The sequence below is a fragment of the Pan troglodytes genome, chromosome 21 (assembly GCF_028858775.2).
Source record: "Pan troglodytes isolate AG18354 chromosome 21, NHGRI_mPanTro3-v2.0_pri, whole genome shotgun sequence".
Lineage (NCBI taxonomy): Eukaryota > Metazoa > Chordata > Mammalia > Primates > Hominidae > Pan > Pan troglodytes.
In genome coordinates, this window is record NC_072419.2 from 46,017,860 (window position 1) to 46,032,974 (window position 15,115).

The window sequence follows — 15,115 nt, forward strand, 5'->3', positions numbered from 1 at the left end:
TGTGATCTCATTGTTCAATTCCCACCTATGAGTGAGAATATGCGGTGTTTGGTTTTTTGTTCTTGCGATAGTTTACTGAGAATGATGGTTTCCAATTTCATCCATGTCCCTACAAAGGATATGAACTCATCACTTTTTATGGCTGCATAGTATTCCATGGTGTATATGTGCCACATTTTCTTAATCCAGTCTATCATTGTTGGACATTTGGGTTGGTTCCAAGTCTTTGCTATTGTGAATAATGCCGCAATAAACATACGTGTGCATGTGTCTTTATAGCAGCATGATTTATAGTCATTTGGGTATATACCCAGTAATGGGATGGCTGGGTCAAATGGTATTTCTAGTTCTAGATCCCTGAGGAATCGCCACACTGACTTCCACAATGGTTGAACTAGTTTACAGTCCCACCAACAGTGTAAAAGTGTTCCTATTTCTCCACATCCTCTCCAGCACCTGTTGTTTCCTGACTTTTGAATGATTGCCATTCTAACTGGTGTGAGATGATATCTCATAGTGGTTTTGATTTGCATTTCTCTGATGGCCAGTGATGATGAGCATTTTTTCATGTGTTTTTTGGCTGCATAAATGTCTTCTTTTGAGAAGTGCCTGTTCATGTCCTTCGCCCACTTTTTGATGGGGTTGTTTGTTTTTTTCTTGTAAATTTGTTTGAGTTCACTGTAGATTCTGGATATTAGCCCTTTGTCAGATGAGTAGGTTGCGAAAATTTTCTCCCATGTTGTAGGTTGCCTATTCACTCTGATGGTAGTTTCTTTTGCTGTGCAGAAGCTCTTTAGTTTAATTAGATCCCATTTGTCAATTTTGTCTTTTGTTGCCATTGCTTTTGGTGTTTTGGACATGAAGTCCTTGCCCACGCCTATGTCCTGAATGGTAATGCCTAGGTTTTCTTCTAGGGTTTTTATGGTTTTAGGTCTAACGTTTAAATCTTTAATCCATCTTGAATTGATTTTTGTATAAGGTGTAAGGAAGGGAACCAGTTTCAGCTTTCTACATATGGCTAGCCAGTTTTCCCAGCACCATTTATTAAATAGGGAATCCTTTCCCCATTGCTTGTTTTTCTCAGGTTTGTCAAAGATCAGATAGTTGTAGGTAAGCGGCGTTATTTCTGAGGGCTCTGTTCTGTTCCATTGATCTATATTTCTGTTTTGGTACCAGTACCATGCTGTTTTGGTTACTGTAGCCTTGTAGTATAGTTTGAAGTCAGGTAGTGTGATGCCTCCAGCTTTGTTCTTTTGGCTTAGGATTGACTTGGCGATGCGGGCTCTTTTTTGGTTCCATATGAACTTTAAAGTAGTTTTTTCCAATTGTGTGAAGAAAGTCATTGGTAGCTTGATGGGGATGGCATTGAATCTGTAAATTACCTTGGGCAGTATGGCCATTTTCACGATATTGATTCTTCCTACCCATGAGCAAGGAATGTTCTTCCATTTGTTTGTATCCTCTTTTATTTCCTTGAGCAGTGGTTTGTAGTTCTCCTTGAAGAGGTGCTTCACATCCCTTGTAAGTTGGATTCCTAGGTATTTTATTCTCTTTGAAGCAATTGTGAATGGGAGTTCACTCATGATTTGGCTCTCTGTTTGTCTGTTGTTGGTGTATAAGAATGCTTGTGATTTTTGTACATTGATTTTGTATCCTGAGACTTTGCTGAAGTTGCTTATCAGCTTAAGGAGATTTTGGGCTGAGACAATGGGGTTTTCTAGATAAACAATCATGTCGTCTGCAAACAGGGACAATTTGACTTCCTCTTTTCCTAATTGAATACCCTTTATTTCCTTCTCCTGCCTGATTGCCCTGGCCAGAACTTCCAACACTATGTTGAATAGGAGCGGTGAGAGAGGGCATCCCTGTCTTGTGCCAGTTTTCAAAGGGAATGCTTCCAGTTTTTGCCCATTCAGTATGATATTGGCTGTGGGTTTGTCATAGATAGCTCTTATTATTTTGAAATATGTCCCATCAATACCTAATTTATTGAGAGTTTTTAGCATGAAGGGTTGTTGAATTTTGTCAAAGGCTTTTTCTGCATCTATTGAGATAATCATGTGGTTTTTGTCTTTGGCTCTGTTTATATGCTGGATTACATTTATTGATTTGCATATGTTGAACCAGCCTTGCATCCCAGGGATGAAGCCCACTTGATCATGGTGGATAAGCTTTTTGATGTGCTGCTGGATTCGGTTTGCCAGTATTTTATTGAGGATTTTTGCATCAATGTTCATCAAGGATATTGGTCTAAAATTCTCTTTTTTGGTTGTGTCTCTGCCAGGCTTTGGTATCAGAATGATGCTGGCCTCATAAAATGAGTTAGGGAGGATTCCCTCTTTTTCTATTGATTGGAATAGTTTCAGAAGGAATGGTACCAGTTCCTCCTTGTACCTCTGGTAGAATTCGGCTGTGAATCCATCTGGTCCTGGACTCTTTTTGGTTGGTAAACTATTGATTATTGCCACAATTTCAGCTCCTGTTATTGGTCTATTCAGAGATTCAACTTCTTCCTGGTTTAGTCTTGGGAGAGTGTATGTGTCGAGGAATGTATCCATTTCTTCTAGATTTTCTAGTTTATTTGCGTAGAGGTGTTTGTAGTATTCTCTGATGGTAGTTTGTATTTCTGTGGGATCGGTGGTGATATCCCCTTTATCATTTTTTATTGCGTCTATTTGATTCTTCTCTCTTTTTTTCTTTATTAGTCTTGCTAGCGGTCTATCAATTTTGTTGATCCTTTCAAAAAACCAGCTCCTGGATTCATTAATTTTTTGAAGGGTTTTTTGTGTCTCTAGTTCCTTCAGTTCTGCTCTGATTTTAGGTATTTCTTGCCTTCTGCTAGCTTTTGAATGTGTTTGCTCTTGCTTTTGTAGTTATTTTAATTGTGATGTTAGGGTGTCAATTTTGGATCTTTCCTGCTTTCTCTTGTGGGCATTTAGTGCTATAAATTTCCCTCTGCACACTGCTTTGAATGCGTCCCAGAGATTCTGGTATGTTGTGTCTTTGTTCTCGTTGGTTTCAAAGAACATCTTTATTTCTGCCTTCATTTCGTTATGTACCCAGCAGTCATTCAGGAGCAGGTTGTTCAGTTTCCATGTAGTTGAGCGGCTTTGAGTGAGATTCTTAATCCTGAGTTCTAGTTTGATTGCACTGTGGTCTGAGAGATAGTTTGTTATAATTTCTGTTCTTTTACATTTGCTGAGGAGAGCTTTACTTCCAACTATGTGGTCAATTTTGGAATAGGTGTGGTGTGGTGCTGAAAAAAATGTATATTCTGTTGATTTGGGGTGGAGAGTTCTGTAGATGTCTATTAGGTCCGCTTGGTGCAGAGCTGAGTTCAATTCCTGGGTATCCTTGTTGACTTTCTGTCTCGTTGATCTGTCTAATGTTGACAGTGGGGTGTTAAAGTCTCCCATTATTAATGTGTGGGAGTCTAAGTCTCTTTGTAGGTCACTCAGGACTTGCTTTATGAATCTGGGTGCTCCTGTATTGGGTGCATAAATATTTAGGATAGTTAGCTCCTCTTGTTGAATTGATCCCTTTACCATTATGTAATGGCCTTCTTTGTCTCTTTTGATCTTTGTTGGTTTAAAGTCTGTTTTATCAGAGACTAGGATTGCAACCCCTGCCTTTTTTTGTTTTCCATTTGCTTGGTAGATCTTCCTCCATCCTTTTATTTTGAGCCTATGTGTGTCTCTGCACGTGAGATGGGTTTCCTGAATACAGCACACTGATGGGTCTTGACTCTTTATCCAACTTGCCAGTCTGTGTCTTTTAATTGGAGAATTTAGTCCATTTACATTTCAAGTTAATATTGTTATGTGTGAATTTGATCCTGTCATTATGATGTTAGCTGGTGATTTTGCTCGTTAGTTGATGCAGTTTCTTCCTAGTCTTGATGGTCTTTACATTTTGGCATGATTTTGCAGCGGCTGGTACCGGTTGTTCCTTTCCATGTTTAGCGCTTCCTTCAGGAGCTCTTTTAGGGCAGGCCTGGTGGTGACAAAATCGGTCAGCATTTGCTTGTCTGTAAAGTATTTTATTTCTCCTTCACTTATGAAGCTTAGTTTGGCTGGATATGAAATTCTGGGTTGAAAATTCTTTTCTTTAAGAATGTTGAATATTGGCCCCCACTCTCTTCTGGCTTGTAGGGTTTCTGCCAAGAGATCCGCTGTTAGTCTGATGGGCTTCCCTTTGAGGGTAACCCGACCTTTCTGTCTGGCTGCCCTTAACATTTTTTCCTTCATTTCAACTTTGGTGAATCTGACAATTATGTGTCTTGGAGTTGCTCTTCTCGAGGAGTATCTTTGTGGCGTTCTCTGTATTTCCTGAATCTGAACGTTGGCCTGCCTTGCTAGATTGGGGAAGTTCTCCTGGATAATATCCTGCAGAGTGTTTTCCAACTTGGTTTCATTCTCCGCATCACTTTCAGGTACACCAATCAGACGTAGATTTGGTCTTTTCACATAGTCCCATATTTCTTGGAAGCTTTGCTCATTTCTTTTTATTCTTTTTTCTCTAGACTTCCCTTCTCGCTTAGTTTCATTCATTTCATCTTCCATTGCTGATACCCTTTCTTCCAGTTGATCGCATCGGCTCCTGAGGCTTCTGCATTCTTCACGTAGTTCTCGAGCCTTGGTTTTCAGCTCCATCAGCTCCTTTAAGCACTTCTCTGTATTGGTTATTCTAGTTATACATTCTTCTAAATTTTTTTCAAAGTTTTCAACTTCTTTGCCTTTGGTTTGAATGTCCTCCCGTAGCTCAGAGTAATTTGATCGTCTGAAGCCTTCTTCTCTCAGCTCATCAAAATCATTCTCCATCCAGCTTTGTTCCGTTGCTGGTGAGGAACTGCGTTCCTTTGGAGGAGGAGAGGCGCTCTGCATTTTAGAGTTTCCTGTTTTTCTGTTCTGTTTTTTCCCCATCTTTGTGGTTTTATCTACTTTTAGTCTTTGATGATGGTGATGTACAGATGGGTTTTCGGTGTGGATGTCCTTTCTGTTTGTTAGTTTTCCTTCTAACAGACAGGACCCTCAGCTGCAGGTCTGTTGGAATACCCTGCCGTGTGAGGTGTCAGTGTGCCCCTGCTGGGGGGTGCCTCCCAGTTAGGCTGCTCGGGGGTCAGGGGTCAGGGACCCACTTGAGGAGGCAGTCTGCCGGTTCTCAGATCTCCAGCTGCGTGCTGGGAAAACCACTGCCCTCTTCAAAGCTGTCAGACAGGGACATTTAAGTCTGCAGAGGTTACTGCTGTCTTTTTGTTTGTCTGTGCCCTGCCCCCAGAGGTGGAGCCTACAGAGGCAGGCAGGCCTCCTTGAGCTGTGGTGGGCTCCACCCAGTTCGAGCTTCCCGGCTGCTTTGTTTACCTAAGCAAGCCTGGGCAATGGTGGGCGCCCCTCCCCCAGCCTAGCTGCTGCCTTGCAGTTTGATCTCAGACTGCTGTACTAGCAATCAGCGAGACTCCGTGGGCGTAGGACCCTCCGAGCCAGGTGTGGGATATAGTCTCGTGGTGCGCCGTTTTTTAAGCCAGTCTGAAACGCGCAATATTCGGGTGGGAGTGACCCGAGTTTTCCAGGTGCGTCCGTCACCCCTTTCTTTGACTCGGAAAGGGAACTCCCTGACCCCTTGCGCTTCCCAGGTGAGGCAATGCCTCGCCCTGCTTCGGCTGGCGCATGGTGCGCGCACCCACTGGCCTGCGCCCACTGTCTGGCACTCCCTAGTGAGATGAACCCGGTACCTCAGATGGAAATGCAGAAATCACCGTCTTCTGCGTCGCTCACGCTGGGAGCTGTAGACCGGAGCTGTTCCTATTCGGCCATCTTGGCTCCTCGTCCTACTGATTTTCTATCAACCTCTTTATCAGTTATTGAGAAAGAGGTATTGAAATCTCTAGGTTTCCAACTGTAATTGCTGATTTGTCTATTTCTCCTTGTTATTTAGTCAGTTCTTTTTTATTTTTTTTCTTTTTTTCCAGAGATAAAGTCTCACTCTGTCACCCAGGCTGGAGTGCAGTGATGCGACCTCGACTCACTGCAACCTCAGCCTCCCTGGTTCAAGTGATTCTCTTGCCTCAGCCTCTGGAGTAGCTGGGATTACAGACTTAATCCGCCATGCCCAGCTAATTTTGTAATTTTAGTAGAGACAGGGTTTCACCATGTTGGCCAGGCTGGTTTCAAATTCCTGACCTCAAGTGATCCACCCACCTCAGCCTCCCAAAGTTCTGGGATTACAGGTGTGAGCCACTGCATCCAGCCTGTTTAGTCAGTTTCTGATTTTTGTGTTTGAAGCTTTGTTTTGGGGCATGTGATATGATTTGGCTGTGTCCCCACCCAAATCTCAACTTCAATTGTATCTCCCAGAATTCCCACCTGTTGTGGGAGGGACCCAGGAGGAGGTAATTGAATCATGGGGGCTGGTCTTTCCCATGGTATTCTCTTGATAGTGAATAATTCTCACGAGATCTAATGGGTTTATCAGGAGTTTCTGCTTTTGTTTCTTCCTCATTTTCTCTTGCTATTACCATGTAAGAAGTGCCTTTCACCTCCTACATGATTCTGAGGCCTCCCCAGCCATGTGGAACCATAAGTCCAATTAAACCTCTTTTTCTTCCCAGTCTCAGGTATGTCTTTGCCAGCCACATAAAAACAGACTAATATAGCATGTTAATGTTTGGGATTGTTATGTCTCTTATGAATTTACATCTTTATCATTATAAAACAATTTTTTTCTATCCTTGGTAAAATTTCTTGCTCTGAAATTTAGTCTGATATTAATATAATCATTACAGAATTTTTTAAAAATGGACTTTATTGTTTTAGAACACTTTTTATATTTACAGAAAATTTGAGAAGATAGTACAGAAAGCTCATATACTTTAAGCTATGGGATGAATTGTGTTCAACAAAGAAGGTATGTTGAAGTTTTAACCTCCTCAAAATATGACTTCATTTGAAAATAGTGTAATTGTAGACAACTATTCTAAGTTTATTTTCAAATAACACTAAACCACTTCAAGGATAATGCAGGTATCTTAAACAGAGTATTGTCACTTCTTCCCTCCAGTTCCTTATAAAATGGTTGTCATTCATTTCATTTGTCTACATGCTATAATTATTCAATACATATTACTATTTTTCTTCTTAACAAATTGTTAACTACTAGATCAATTAAGAATATAAAAAATGAAAGATTTAATTTTGTCTTCATTCCTTCTTCCTGGATGCTTTTCTTTTCTAAGGTAAATCCAAAATTCTGACCTATCATTTTTCTTCTCTTTCAAGAACTACTTTTAATATTTCTTGCACAGAAGGTCTGTGACTAAATTTCCTGTTTTTGTATGTTTAAGAAAGTCTTTATTTGTTCTTCATTTTTTATTTTACTCAGGTAAAATTTATATAACATACAATTGACCATTTTACAATGAACTGTTCAATGGCATTTAGTACACTCACAATGTTGTACAACTATCACCTCTATTCAGTTCAAAAATTTCACCCTAAAAGAAAATGCTGTGCTTATTCAGCTGTTGCACCTCATTTCTCTATCTTTCTAAGCCCTAAAAACTACCAATCAGGGTCCGTCTCTATGGATTTACTATATCACATATTTTATATAAATGGAATTATACAATATATAATCTTTTTTGCCTGTGCTTCCTTTGGTAGGCATAATATTGTTAAGGCACACCCATATTGTAGCATGTATCAGTGCTTCATTTCTTTTCCTGGTTAAATAATATTTTATTGTACGTACATATTATAATTTGCCCATTTATTCATTTATGGGCATTTGGGTTACTCCCACCTTTTGACTATTGCAAATAGTGCTGATCTTGATATGTGTGTACAGTGTACATGTGTTTGTTTGAGTATGTTTTTAATTTTTTTGATATATACCTATGAGTGGAACTTTTGAATAATGTGGAAAACCTATGTTTAACTTGTTGAAGAACTTCACCTTAACATTTGAAAATAAATTTCACTTGATATAGAATTCTTGGTTGTTCTCTTACTTTTTATTTGGCACTTTTAATATTTCGTTGTATTTTCTTCTTGCTTGCATAGTTTCTGATAAGAAATCTGCTGTAATTCTCATCCTTATTCCTTGAGGTAACATGTTTCTTTTCCTCTGGATGTGCTCAAGATTTTTCCTTGTGTTTGGTTTTCTGCAGTTTGAATTTGATATATTTGAGTGTAGATTTTTGGCATTGTTCTTGCTTGGTACTCTGTGCTTTCTATATCTGAGGTTTTGTGCCTGTCAATAATTTGGGGAATTTCTTAGCCATTATTCAAATAGTTATTCTGTTTCATTATCCCTTTTATTCTGGCACACCAATAACACATATGTCACACCTTTTGGAATGCCCCACTGTTCTTGGCTATTTTGTACTTTTATTTATTTTTCATTCTTTTTTCATTTCATTTTGAGAAGTTTCTATTGACATGTATTTAAGCTCTTCTGATTTTTTTACTTGATTTTGTCTAATCTACTGATGAGTCTATTCTTCACTTCTGTTATAGTGCTTTTGTTTCCTTTTTGATCTTTCTTAGAATTTCCAACTCTGTACTTGCTCACATTACCATCTGTTCTTACATGTTGTCTACTTTTTCCCTTAAAGCATTTAACATATTAATTATAATTATTTAAAATTATCTGCCTGATAATTACAAAATCTATGTTATATTTGATTCCGATTCTGATGCTTGTTTGTCTCTTCAATTTTTTTTTTTGCCTTTTAGCATGCCATGTATACTTTTGTTGAAAATTAAACATGACTTATTGAGTAATAGGAACTAAGGTAAAAGGGCTTTTGTGTACATTGCTATGGAAACTGAGCTAGGCATTGGCTCTGTTTAATGTTTTCTTTATCTATGGGTATTAAAGATTTCAATTTCCTCTGGTGTCCTTGATTTGTTTTTCCTTTTTTGTGTTTGAGTTTTCCTAAAAACTCCTTTTTAATAGTCTGTGCCTTGCAGTTCTTTTAACTGTAATTCACTGTTATTATATGAAAGCTTTGATGACAGGGTGGTAAGGTATACACTTTCTATAATGCTATGATTAAGCCTCAGTCTTTTAGTGGGCTTCTGTCTCTGATCTGTGACCATCCTAAGTGTATCTCAGTGTTTTTTTCCCATATTAGGTAAGACTTGAAGGGTAGAGGGTGGAGAATTGAGACATTTCCCTTACTGCACAGTGGATAAGGCTTTAGTAAAGTCTTTTCTCTTGCCAAGTAGACTTGTCTTACAGAGAATGCTCTGGGCATATTTCAAAGTGGTTACTTTATCCTTCCTTCTGCCATAAATGTAAGGCTTTTCTCTTGCCTCTTTACTGTGAGAAATGGGTAGGTTTTCTGTTGTTTTCAGGAGGTAAAAACCCAAGGAAGAGTAGAGGCTTCCCTAAGACTGTGGTTTCTAGGAATTCTTCACTCTCCAGCTACTTCACACTAAGACTCCAGCAATTTATTAAAATTATGATTTAAGCATTACTATCAGCTAATGGCTCCAGCTACTTCTGCTCCAAGTAAGCTAGTCATGGCTGCAGAACCATGTAGTTTCTTATCTTTCTAGATTTCTTGGTGGTACTTTGCCCTGTGACCTCAATTCTCTGATTGATGGACTCAGAAAAAGTCATGATTTTTGGTTTGTTCAGGTTTTTTTTTTTCTTATTGTACGAGTAGAAGTGATAACCTTCAAGACCTTTACATGTCAGAGCTAAAAGCCAGTATTTATTTCACTGGTGTTAGTATAATATATCCTTTCCCATCATTTAACTTTCAGTCTATTTGCATCTTTATATTCCAATATTTTTATAGGTAACATTTAGTTAGGTTTTGTTATTTTATCCAATCTGACAATCTCAGCCTTTTAATTTGAGAGTTTAGGTCATTTACATTTAATATATTTATTAATATGGTTCAGTTTAAATTTATTATCTTTCTCTTTGGTTTCTGTCTGACTAATTTCTTCTCCTGTTTTTTTCTTCTACCCTCTGTTTAATTAATTGAGTACTTTCTGTGATCCCATTTTATATTCTTTAGCTCTTGTCTATTATTACATTTTACTGGTTGCTTTAAAGTTTATAGTTTACAATATATATTCTTAACTTACTACAGTTTACCTTCAAGTGATATTATATACTTTGTATGCATTATAAGAACCTTAAAATAGTATACTTCTATTTCTATTTCATTTCTCTGGGCTTTTTTATTTTTATTTTTATTTTATTTTATTCTATTTTATTTTACTTTTGAGACAGAGTTTCACTCTGTCTCTAGGGCTGAAGTACAGTGGCATGATCTCAGCTCACTGCAACCTCTGCCTCCCAGGTTCAAGCAATTCTCCTGCCTCAGCCTCCCAAGTAGCTGAGATTACAGGTACCCACCACTACACCCAGCTATTTTTTTGTATTTTTAGTACAGACGGGGTTTCACCATGTTGGTAAGGCTGGTCTTGAACTCCTGACCTTGTGATTCACCCACCTCGGCCTACCAAAGTGCTGGGAATACAGGAGTGAGCCACTGATTCTTCTCTGGGCTTTTTTGTTACTGTGGTAATACCTTTTAGTTTTATATATGTTATAAAGTATGCATCACATATTTATTATTTTGTTTAAACAGCCAATTGCATCTTGAAGCATTTAAACAATAAGAACAAAATCTTACATATTTGTCCACAGACTTAATATTTCTTGTGCTATTTATTTATTTGTTTAAAACATGTGTATTAGGCAGAAGAATAGTCTTTTACCTCCATGATGTCAATGTCATAATTTGCAGACCCTTTGAATATTTTAACATATATAATGAAAGAGATTTTGCAGATGTGATCAAAGTTAAGGACCTTGTAATAGGAGCTTATCCTGGATTATTCAGAAGGCCCTCACTTAATCACGTAATTCTCTAAAAGGAAAGAACATTTCCTGGCTGAGGTCAGAGGCTGAAGTCAGAGGAAGATGTGACTATAGAAGAATGATCATAGGATTGCAATATTGCTGGTCTTGAAGACAGAGGAAGGATGTGGGTTACATCTAGAAACTGGAAAAGGTAAGGAAACAGATTCCCCTTCAGTACCTTCAAAAAGAAACACAACTTTGCCAATATCTTGATTTTTAGCCTAGTGCTCTCTGTGTCAGTCTTATGATCTATAGAACTATACGATAATAAATTTGTTTTTTTAAGCCACCAAGTTTGTGGTAACTTGTTAGAGTAGCAATAGAAAACTAATACATGATGTATCATCAGTGAGAATACCATCACCCCCAAGAGGATGAAATTGGTTCTTGGATGCCAACATACTTTTTTATGTATAAATATTACTTTTTGTGTGTAAAGCATGAATATGCATGCAGTACATAAATAGATATACAGTGTATCTGTGGCATTAAAACTTTATGAGTTGGTACTTAGGGAAAAAAGTCTAAAAAGACTCCTTAGGGGATGATAATAAGAAACACTTGAGAAACACTGGTTCAGATGCATATTTTCATTGTATTATTTTCCTTCAGCCTGAAGTATTTCCTTTATTGTGTCTTGTGGTGTAACTTTACCATCTGTAGGTGATAAATTATTTCAGTGTTTCTATGTCTGAAAAAAACTTTAGTTTGCTTTCATATTTGAAAAATACTCTTGCTGGGTATAGAATTCTACATTGACAGTTTTTTACCCCTTTTATTACTTTAAAAGATTGTTGCACTGTCTTTTGTTTTTCTGGTTTCTGACATAAAGTTCACTTTTATCCCTAAACTTGCTCTTCTGTGTTTAACATGTCCTTTTTCTTTGTCTATTTTGAAAGTTCGTACTCATCACTTGTTTTGAGAAATTTGGTTATGCTCTGCTTTGGGTTAGTTTTCTATGTTTGGTGTTTATAGGGCTTTTCAAATCTACATATTTATAGTTTCAATCTAACTTGGAAACATTTAGGCAACTGTTTCCTCAATTTTTGTTTTCTTCTCCTCTTTTGGGTATTCCAATTTAGTGTATATTAGATCTCTTAAAATCGTCCTATAGATCACTAATGCTTTTCTCCATTTCTTTTTTACTTTTTTAAAGTATTTGATTTTGCATCATTTCTATTACCATGCCTTCAAGTTTACTAATGTTTCTTCCAGTTATATCTAAGCTACATACATTATAGATCTTTCTCTCAAACATTTTACATTTTACCAATAATATTTTGGTTTATATTTATATTTGTCCTGTCTCTACTTAATTTTTAAACATATGAGAAAAATTATAACATCCAATGTCCTTGCTTACTAATTTTAATATCTGTGCTGATACTGGGAAGTTTTAATTTATTGATTTTTTTCTTATTATTTTAGTTTTTGTTTGCATACTTGGTAATTCTTGATTGTGTACCAGATATTGTGAAGTTTGCATTTTTGGATGTTTGATGCTTGCATGTGTGTGTGTGTGCATGTTCTTAACCTTTGTTCTGAATAAGGTTACTTGAAAACTGGTTCTCTAGAATTTTGTGTTTTAAGATTTGTTGGGGGAGACCAGAACATTGTTTATTCTACGACTAATCTTTCTCTAGTACTGAGGCAAGAACCTATGCTGAGAAAAATATGAGCATTTCTTTGAATTCATTAAGAAAGGGTGTTATTATTGATCAGCCGTGTCAATCATGGAGAGCAGATGGAAGAGGTAGCACATGTACCCATTATCTGCATTCCCTATTATGTATATTCATGTAATAAAGAACCAAGAATGATTACCCTGGAATTTTCCCAAGATACTGAGATACTCCAAGTAGTGGGGCATCAGGGAAGATGACTGAGATTATTACTCACATTTTAAAATAAGTAAGGTCAAAGAGGCTAAATGACTTTTTAAATTCAATGAGACTTCAATGCAAGAACCAGGATTTGAATTCCATTTAACCCCATTTTTAAATAGCCAATTTAATTGGAGAGATGGCAGCAAAATGACAGACAATGAAAGTGATATTGGGGCTTCACAAGACTATTTCACTGTCCCTTAACTACATTATGTAAGTTGCTGTGTCATCTACCCATTCTAGGTGAGGACCACACATGGAAAAGGGAGGCTGAGAATGTAAGACATCAGCAGAGTGTGGATCTGATAGCTGTGTTGGAACTAATGGAAGATAGATGGTTTGAGAGGTAAGGAGATGGCTGGGCACTGCTGGGAATGTTTTGAAGACACATCTGGGCTAAACAGGGAGTATCATGAATGATTAGCAGTATTTGCTTTGAGCTTGGTGAAATGAAGGTAAAGGAGTGTAAATAAAGGCCATTATGTTAACAACCTAGGCTTCTTTTCACAAGATCATGACAAAGACCTTGGTGGATAAAATCTTGCTGGTTGTATTACTTTTTTGTTTATTTGCAGTTAGTTTGAAATTTCGTAGGTGAAACCATTTCCCCTTATTGCGAATATTTTTCATGGGACTATTGATGTCATTCTTCCACTCCCTTGCAGCAGGATGGACAGATAACCACAGGACCCACCAAAATTCTTCTCTGGAAATGATGCATATATATATGCAGGCACATAAAAATATTTATATAGAGATATATATCTTTTCTATATATAATACACATATTTTATAGATAAAAATATTTTATCTATAGAAATATACACTTTTCTCTATATATATTTATTAATATTTAAATTATATTTATAATATATGTTAGAATATATAGAGAAATATATATAGAAAGAAAATACATATTTTCTATTTTCTCTATATATTGTTTACATATTATATATAGAAAATATATATATTATCTATATATTTCTACATGTATTCTATATATTTCTGTATATTATATAATTATATATTATATAGAAATATATATCATATATTAAAATACATAATGTATATTCAAATACTTTGTTTTTATATATAAAATACTTTTATATAACAGTATTTCTATAAAAATAAATATTGTATATATTTCTATATATCTATATTTCTATGTCTAGCATAGAAATATATATATTGTTAAAAATATGTAATATATATTTTTATAGAAATACTTTGTTTTGGTTTGCTGAGCTATAAAAATATGTCGGAGGCTAACAGTGAGCATCTCTTCTAGTTTCATGGTGAAGATGATGATGGTAAAGGGTCTGGACTGAGCCACACTTGAAAGATAACAAATATACTTGAGAATCTCAATTGAGCCATTCCTGAAACTAACATGAACTTCCTTGTTATATAGGCCAAACAATTCCATTATGTTCTTAAACCAGTATCTCAGTTTGGTTTCCCCAGAAGCAGACCTTGAGACAAGGATTCAAGTGCAAGTTCTTTATCTTAGAGATAATACTAGGATATAATAGTATGAAAGAAGAGAAGCAAAACAAGGAACAGAAGACAGTCACTAAAAGTCTTCTTATCCAGGCAGTAACAACGATACATAATTGGAGCGTAATCTCTTTGGGAAACCTTCGGAGCCAGTATAAAAATGTGTCTGCAGATTATCCCACCTGTGGAGAGAGGGGTTGGGGGTATCTATGTACTATGCCCTTTAGTCAGTTATTGAGTCGTGATCCCAGGAGAAATCAATTCCTGGAAGTTCTGGCTGCCTTGTGGGTGGGTGGCAGCATGGGCTCCTAGAACCAGAGGAAGCCCTCAGGCAACGAAATGCAGGGCTGGCCAATTTAAGTTGGGCTAGTGTGGACTGAGGTGAGGGTGAAGAGACATGAGTGTCGCAAAGGCGAGGTCTGTCGCAGCTTCACTGAGTTGAATTTCCATCACCTGCAACAGAGAGTGCTGGGAGAATTTAGGGCCCCTCATGTGCTCTCAGACCTGATCCATGCCACCATCCAGCTTTGTAGAGAAGGCAGCACTGTTTCCCTTTCTTGAAGGATCACCCTGCCCTCTAGGTGGCATGTGTGTGTACCCCAAGATCTAGACACTGAGAATGGAACTCGGTAGCCTCTCTGCGGAGAAAGACAAACCCTTATGAAGATCAGATGAGGCTTTCATTGCAGGAGGCCTTATACTATTTACCCACTGACAACTTCTTTCTCATGAAAGTTTGTTTTCAGGGTTGTGCCCTGCCTAATGTGATTTGTTTATTTTTCTTGAGTGAGAACCAGCTTTGGCTTTTAGGATTTGGCCTCAGTTGTATTTCCCATTAGTCATTTTCC

General features: G+C 37.2%; 1 long non-coding RNA gene across 1 annotated transcript; it reads left to right on the plus strand.

Annotated features, from left to right (window-relative positions):
- The first annotated feature begins 6,831 nt into the window (after nt 1-6,831).
- Nucleotides 6,832-13,226, plus strand: LOC134809190 (uncharacterized). Its single transcript, XR_010154289.1, has 3 exons — nt 6,832-6,903; nt 10,899-11,035; nt 13,014-13,226. It is a non-coding gene; the product is annotated as an uncharacterized LOC134809190 (long non-coding RNA).
- The last annotated feature ends 1,889 nt before the right edge of the window (nt 13,227-15,115 follow it).